Genomic DNA, 8,055 nt, shown 5'->3' with positions numbered 1-8,055 from the left:
GAGTAATTCTGAAAGACTCTAAAGCACACTAATCAAGCCTTATTATTACTAAGATGCTATCTTCCTTTCTGTCTGTGTGTCATGCCAGAGATTACATAAGCAAAGTAAGAGCAAATATTTGGTGCAAAAGAACAGCTACCTGTGAAGGCCAAAGCTGGTCTGCATGCAAGAGATGCCTGTCACTCTCTGAAGGTCTAAATTTGAGTCCGGATGCTGGACAAGGGGAATATCTGTGAGCACTGCCAGTTGAACATAGGAGCATAGGTACACAAGATCAAGAGAAGGTCACCATCTAGCCTGGGTGAATAACTAAAGTTTTGGTACCTTATAATCAACACTGTAGATGTTAAAAGAAGGATCATTAGAAATTTTAGCTACTCCAAAGCCAAGGGAATCATTTTTCTTTTTATAATTGTCTACATTATAAAATGCATTTAAGGTTAAGTGCAAAATGACAGTCAAAGCTCTTTTGAGATATGAAAAAACACAATTTCTCAAGGGGAAAATGTTGACTACCTGTACAAAGTATACAGAAAGCAAAGAAGTATTTGCTACTTCATATTGAGAACACAGTACATATCTTAAGTTTAACTTTCTTTTCTCTATCAATCTTTTCTCCTCTATTTAGTTCAAATTTATTTTCATTAGCTTCAATAGATCTTGATATGTACATATGTGTATACAAACAATATATTTTTAAACAGACTAATGAAATTTTTGATTTATATTTTTGTTAAAATATAAAACTAGGATTTATATTTAGTTTAAATATAAGACTAAATATTAGACTCAATTAGACTCAATATAAACGTTATACCACCCACTGAATGGATTTGTAGTTCGACAGTTCCTTTTACGTTCCTTCTTAAAAGGAAAAGATGACAGTTCCATCTTTTTTCTTTCCTAAAATCATTCTGCCCCAGTCTTCACTTATCATCACATGCACTTTATTCCACCAAACATCATTTCTCAAAATCAATCTACTTGAATAATCATCCAGTCTGTTTAGAGCTTTCCCAGTTTTACAATCTGTCATCTTGACTACACATGCCAAGGCCTTTCTCACTTTTCCTGGTTGATACAGAATGTCCCATAAAGAAAGAATAAAAGGTCAGGTGCGGTGGGTCATGCCTGTAATTCCAGCACTTTGGGAGGCTGAGGCGGTTGGATCACTTGAGACCAGGAGTTCGAGACCAGCCTGGTCAACATGGTAGAACCCCGTCTCTACTGAAAATACAAAAATTGGACGGGCATGGTGACATGCGCCTGTAGTCCCAGCTACTTGGGTGGCTGAGGCATGAGCATCACTTGAACCCTGGAGGCAGGGGCTGCAGTGAGCTGAGATCGCACCACTGCACTCCAGCCTAGGCAACAGGGCGAGACTCTGTCTCAAAAAAACACAGAAACAAAAAACAATAAAAGTATATTTCTTTAAATTGAAAGATCAGTAACTTCAGTGGCTACTATATTAACCACTTAGTGAAGGTACAACAAAAACTACACATCGTTATGTTAATTAACTGAAATTATAATAAATTAAACTACTACTTTGGTCATTTACTTAATGCTTGCAAGTGTACTCAAGAAATCAAAATGGCTTCCCATTGCTTGACATTTGCTTTCCAAATACTTCACATTTCAACCCCATATCCTTACAAGGAGAAATAATTCAACATACTTTCCTTACCTAAAAATACTACAGGAAGCTAAAAGGCATTTAGAATTTTTTAGACCTTGAAGAAGAGTGTTATACTTCCAACATGTATTTAACTTACAAATCAGTTTCTATCCTGTGGCATAGCTTCAGTCTAAGTACATCATAGTTATATTAACTCTGTATTGCTTCATCTTGTCAAGTCAGACGGAGATTCTGTTGCATCAAGGATCTTACTCAAGATGTCTTCTTCGTTTGAATTAGGTAGAAGTTCTCCAAAACTACATGGTATTGTGGTCAATCTTTGTTCCACTGGAGGAAACTTAATTAGCGGTGAAAGAGACTTTTCTTTCACCAAGAGCCATGTGTAAAGGTAGTTTTGTATATTCAATGTGCAAATCATGAGTGTCCAAATAGTTAAGCATATCATCTGTTTGCACATTTTGGGGAGTAGGGCTCAATTCTGGTTTGTGTCTTTCAAGTGTTTCAAGATTAGACAGGTAAGATTCTTCCTTTTTCTTGGAAAGAGATTTCTTCAGAGCCTCATATCTACTGCAAACAGCCTATAAATTGAAGTCTGATTCTGGAATAGTCTGTCCATCTCCCATAACATCTCCTAGAAAAATGCCACTGTCCACAGGACTACTTGGCTCCAGTTTAAACTGGATTCTAAACTACTGGAACTTTTAACACTTAGGGAACCACCCTCCTCCAGAAAAGTTTCATGCCAAATGCAAATATGCTAAAATCAATATCCTTACAACTAATTCCACTTGATATCTGAAAAGAGTTCCATAATATAGTTTTATTCATGGAAGGTTTGTTACAAGAAGCCTGTGAATGGTCCAGTATTTTCATATACTCCTCTTTACTGCTACCCAACTCATCTATCCCATTGCTGACAGCAGGGGAAAATGTCTATTTGGCTAGTTTCTGAGCGCTTGGTTGGTAAAGCTGTACATTCCAAATCTTGCTTGCGAATTATTATTTATTTATTTACTTATTTGCTTATTTATTTATTTATTTTATTTTGAGACAGAGTCTCGCTTTGTTGCCCAGGCTGGCGTGCAGTGGCGCAATCTCGGCTCACTGCAAGCTCTGCCTCCCGGGTACACGCCATTCTCCTGCCTCAGCCTCCGAGTAGCTGGGACTACAGGGGCCTCGCCACCACGCCCGGCCAATTTTTTGTATTTTTAGTAGAGACGGGGCTTCACCGTGTTAGCCAGGACAGTCTCGATCTCCTGACCTGGTGATCTGCCCACCTTGGCCTCCCAAAGTGCTGGGATTACAGGTGTGAGCCACTGCCCCCAGCGCAAATTATTTTCTTACTCAACAAATCAGACTGATTTTGTGTTGGTGGTTCACCTATGTGACTGATCACCGCATATTTCTGAGACACACACTTGCAATCTCATTTCAGTCAAATGAGACTGGCCAAAATCTCATACAGTAGTTTAAGAGAAAACTGACTATGCTAAATTCTCTTTGATTATGCAAATCAGGTAATGATCCCAGCAATACTTCTGTGTGCTCAGTATCCATTTCAATTGGTTCTGTAGTTCTGTTTTCTTCCATTTCAATAGTTTTTCTCCATGAGCTCCTAATTTCCATTATCAAGTCTTCTGAGTATGGGAAATCTGGTTCCTTGTTAAGAAGAGGTTAGAACCTAGAGAGTCAATTAGTTCCCCTAAATTTACTTATTTTCTTTCACAGAGCTGTGGTGAACCAGATAAAACTGCTCCAGCAACCTCTTCTAGCAGATGATCTTGCTTTTTTTGGAACTGATCACTTTTTTTTTTAACTGGCAGAGACCCTCCAAATGCACTACTCTCTGTTCTTTGCAACATCTGATAATGGAGAATCTTCCACTTCAAAATCTGGTATTTTCTTAAAAATTGTTTTATTTGTCTCTCTGGGAGTTCTCATCTTCCTGTCCTTTTCAAGTGGTGTAACATTGTTTCTATCTGATGATGAAGCTGACCGCAACAAGAAAGAGGCAGGGCTGTTGGCTGCATCATGTACAGCCCAAGGTATCATTGTCTCCTCTGCAACCATTTTCTTGGTTATCTATCTAAGGCCAAAATCTGATACAGTGGTTTCTTTTTTTTTTTTTTTTTTGAGACAGAGTCTCGCTCTGTCGCCCAGGCTGGAGTGCTGTGGCCGGATCTCAGCTCACTGCAAGCTCCGCCTCCCGGGTTCCCGCCATTCTCCTGCCTCAGCCTCCCGAGTAGCTGGGACTACAGGCGCCCGCCACCTCGCCCGGCTAGTTTTTTGTATTTTTTAGTAGAGACGGGTTTCACCGTGTTAGCCAGGATGGTCTCGATCTCCTGACCTCCTGATCCGCCCGTCTCGGCCTCCCAAAGTGCTGGGATTACAGGCTTGAGCCACCGCGCCCGGCCTGATACAGTGGTTTCTAAGAGAATCCAGGCAATGATAAATTCTCTTTGATTAAGCAACACAGGAAATCATTCTGCCAATACCAGCGAAGCAGGATACTGAAAAAGAATACTCTTTGCATGCACTTCTGAGGTAAGACCAAACGAAAGGGGAGACATAGGTGGTAAAAGACCCACAACTGGAGTTCAACCTTTAATTAGAGTGAAGGAAGACAGACCAAGAAATTCTTTCCACTTCCTATGTCATTCCCCTTGCTTTTCAACAATAGAATGTCTTATAATTGTGAGATCTTTTTGTTCTATAGCTTATATGCTTCAGATCTGATTATCTCTGAAATTTGGCATCTTTTTCCAGGTAGTGAAGGTCTATTGTCAATCGTGCTTGGTCAGCCTGACTTTCCTATTTCATTACTTTCAAGACTTCATTAAATAACAGAATAACTGTTAAGAGTTTCCATTTTCCAGCCTCATAAACATTTCCTACGTGCAACTGACACATTTGTCTCTCAATTTTGTCAAGAGTCAACTAATAAGATTAGTTCCATCTAAAGCACATCGGTTAGGCTAAGGACTGAACTAACAAATTCTCTTTTTCCAGAAACACGAGTGTTTCATTCACTGAGTTCACAAAGGCCCAACCTTTTGAGTTTTTTCTTCTATACTACTTTGGTAATCATAGGGTTCCATTTTTTTTTTTTAATTTGGTTTTGCGGTTCTATACATCTAGATCTCAAATTTCAGACATACCTAACTAATAATTGCACATTGTCCTGAGATTTTGGGGTAATACAATCGGCTCTTTGCAAAATTTGTAAACATTTTTTACGTGCTAAATGGCATCTGGCATTGTGCTTGTGCAAACCTTGTGATTTCACGTTAAATGTCTGCAAAACATAAAGAATTTTTAGAATTGGTTTTAACATATTGTATTACAACAAGTCTTGCAAGATGTTACATCAGATGAATAAACAGAACCGCCAGGGGAAATAAATAGTGAACAACAATTTGAGGAAAGCATCCACATTCAGCAGAAATCCTTGTTAACCATTCACAGCAATGTTTCCTGAATACGGTATTACTTTTTTGGTCAAATGGAGGCCAACAAAATTTAAAAACTTCTTTGGTGAGAGACTCGTCCAGTATTTGAAACAAAAAATAAGAAACTATATGAAAGGCATCACGGTATGGGTTATCAAACATGTTCACTCCAAAGTGTGTGTTTGACACCCTCTCTGCAGGCCATGGTCAAAGCTGGGCCAGGCTCAAAGCACCTGCAGATACATTCAGAGATGCTTGTTCTGGAAAGAGGTGATCCAGGCCAAGGTCATCCTCGTGGTAGGCACAGTGATTGCAAAGAAAAAAAGCACAAGCCTTAGTGATTCTTAGGGTCCTCAGGATCCCTCCTTATGGGCAGCCTGAGGTCTCGGAGGTCCCTTCTTTGCCACTGCCTTCATCTCTCTCGCTGGAGCCATTTCACCTCACAAGGCTGTACAGTCTCCAGAAAATGGAGCCTGTCATGGGAATGTGGCCGCAGCTGCTACTCAAAGCCTACAATATGTTCTTAACTAAACAGGGAGTAAAGGACAATGTAACTTGAGCTTAAAAGTTCTAATGTTTAAAGCATAAGTATCTTATCAAGCACATTTTTGGACAATGTATATAATCCTTTGGTATAACTACCTTCATTTGGGTAATTTGAAGAACAAATTAATTTATATCCATGAGAATACATAGATTTTTTTTAAAAATGAAGATAATGTGGTAACAATAAACTTCACTTTCTGCATCTCTTACTTAAAAGTGTCAAGATAAAAAGATTTACAAGTGCCAAAATATTAAATTGTTCTAAAGCTCCTAAATCAATGATGGATTTTAGAAAACATAAGTTAATTTTAAAGGATAATGAAATCACAGTTTATAACAACAATTTTACAGGGAAACAAGAACATTATAAAACTAGGCCCCAGTTGGTTTAAGTGATGAATAAACTCTACATAAATAGAATACTGTCTGAAGTTTATAAAAACCAAATTTATATACACTATAGGTTTAAATTATGGCTCAATTTAATTGAAGACCTATGTTTTTATTTATATATTTAAATATTATTATAATTAATAAAAACATCCAATTTACAAATGAAGTGTAAGGAATTTAGGTATTTAACTGTTTTGTAAAGTATAAATAAATTAAAAGTCTTAAATAAACTAAAAATCTCATGTTTGTATTTTTATTTCCCACTGAGGCAAATTCAGAGAGAACAAGTATAGACTTCTTTTAAGCCAAACTTTATCAAAAAATAAAAATGTTTCCCCTGCTTGGGAGTATTAATGGGAACTGGATATAGCTATAAAATCTCTCCCTCAACTAAATAATATTAAAATCTTTGTGGAAGGGTTTTATAACCCTTTTTATGGTTACTCATTACGCCTAAAGTTAATTTGCATATCTTTTATTCCTCATATTGTACTTGGAAGGAACATTAAGGTCATTTAACTAAAATTACATTTTGCCTTTTCTCATCTGAAAAGATTTTTAAGAGTAAGTATTTATATGAGAAAACAAGAACACCATTAAAATTATTTTTAGGATCTTTGTGATTTTGACAGGGTTCTTTACACATTTTTTATTTATGTATTTTGTGTTATTCCTAAGAGTATAATATTCCTTATGACTAAAAGGTTTTAAACAATTCAGTAATTCAGTTTCTTCATTTGCAAATAATCTTTTCAAGTACAAACCTATTATAAGATTCAGTCCTCCAAAGACGTATTTCTTTAATTTTCTTAATGAATTTGCACACCTTACGCGGTTTAATTGATGGCTCAGCTCCCAAACACTTGCCACCTTCTCCCAGGCTGCAGAGTTTTTTTATTGAAGGGCTAACAAATTTAAGGCACTTGGAATTTGGGTTTGATTTAAAATTTTTTTCCCTGAAAGTTAATAAAACCTTTACACCCTTTCCAATAACCTCCACAAACAGGCTCACCTATCTAATGTAGAGATGCCTTTTAAAGGAAACCTCTTTCTCTCCTCAGTCATATCACATCCACACCAACATTCAAGGGTCACATGGCTTCTGCAACTGTCATCTATTTAGGCAGCATCAGAAAGCATCAGAAAAATTGACATGTTGGTAGGATTAGAGAAACCTCTTGGATTCTCCACTCCCTGTTTCTCAGTTTGCATGGGCTCACACATAGGAAAAAGTCTCACCGTTGTACCCACCCCGCCCCACTCCCCACCCCGCTACCCCTCCCGCGCCCAGGGACTGACTCAGCACAAGAAGACATCTTCCATTCCCTGTGGCTTCATCTCTGACCTGATGACCAATCAGCACTCCCGGCTCACTGGTTTCCCCCCACCCACCAAGTTGTCCTTAAAAACTCTGATCCCCAAATGCTGGGGAGACTGATTTGAGTAATAAAAAAAATACGGTCACCCATCCAAAAAAAAAAAATAATAAGTCTCACAATCAAACAACAGAAGAAACTATAGATATTTGGTCCATCTGTAAATTGCATAGCAACCCCTTAACTTCCAAAGAAAAGGATGAAAAATGAAATTCTATTCAGAAAAGAAAACACTTACACAACTGCTTTGAACATCCTGTGAATTAAAACTTGAACTCGCCACGCACAGTGGCTCACGCCTATAATCCCAGCACTGTGGGAGGCCAAGGTGGGTGAATCACCTGAGGTTAGGAGTTCGAAACCAGCCTGGCCAACAATGACGAACTCTGTCTCTACTAAAAGTACAAAAACTAGCCAGACGTGGTGGCAGGCACCTGTAATCCCAGCTATTTGGGAGGCTGAGGCAGGAGAATCACTTGAACCCGGGAGGCAGAGGTTGCGGTGAGCCGAGATCATGCCATTGCACTCCACAGCCTAGGCGACAAGAGCGAAACTCCATCTCAGGAAAAAAAAAAAAAAAAAGAAAATTTGACCTCCAGGGAGCAGGAGTTCCCCAACACTGAAGACAAGCAATACTTCAACTTAAAGCTTT

General features: G+C 38.3%; 1 pseudogene; it reads right to left on the bottom strand.

The window, feature by feature from the left end:
- Window positions 1–1,844: 1,844 nt before the first annotated feature.
- LOC105496149 (HAUS augmin-like complex subunit 6) lies at window positions 1,845–5,378 on the bottom strand (annotated as a pseudogene).
- Between the last annotated feature and the right edge of the window lie 2,677 nt (window positions 5,379–8,055).

The sequence above is a fragment of the Macaca nemestrina genome, chromosome 15, assembly GCF_043159975.1.
Source record: "Macaca nemestrina isolate mMacNem1 chromosome 15, mMacNem.hap1, whole genome shotgun sequence".
Lineage (NCBI taxonomy): Eukaryota > Metazoa > Chordata > Mammalia > Primates > Cercopithecidae > Macaca > Macaca nemestrina.
Note: the sequence above shows the minus strand (reverse complement) of the source record. Positions and strands in the feature narration are given on the sequence as shown.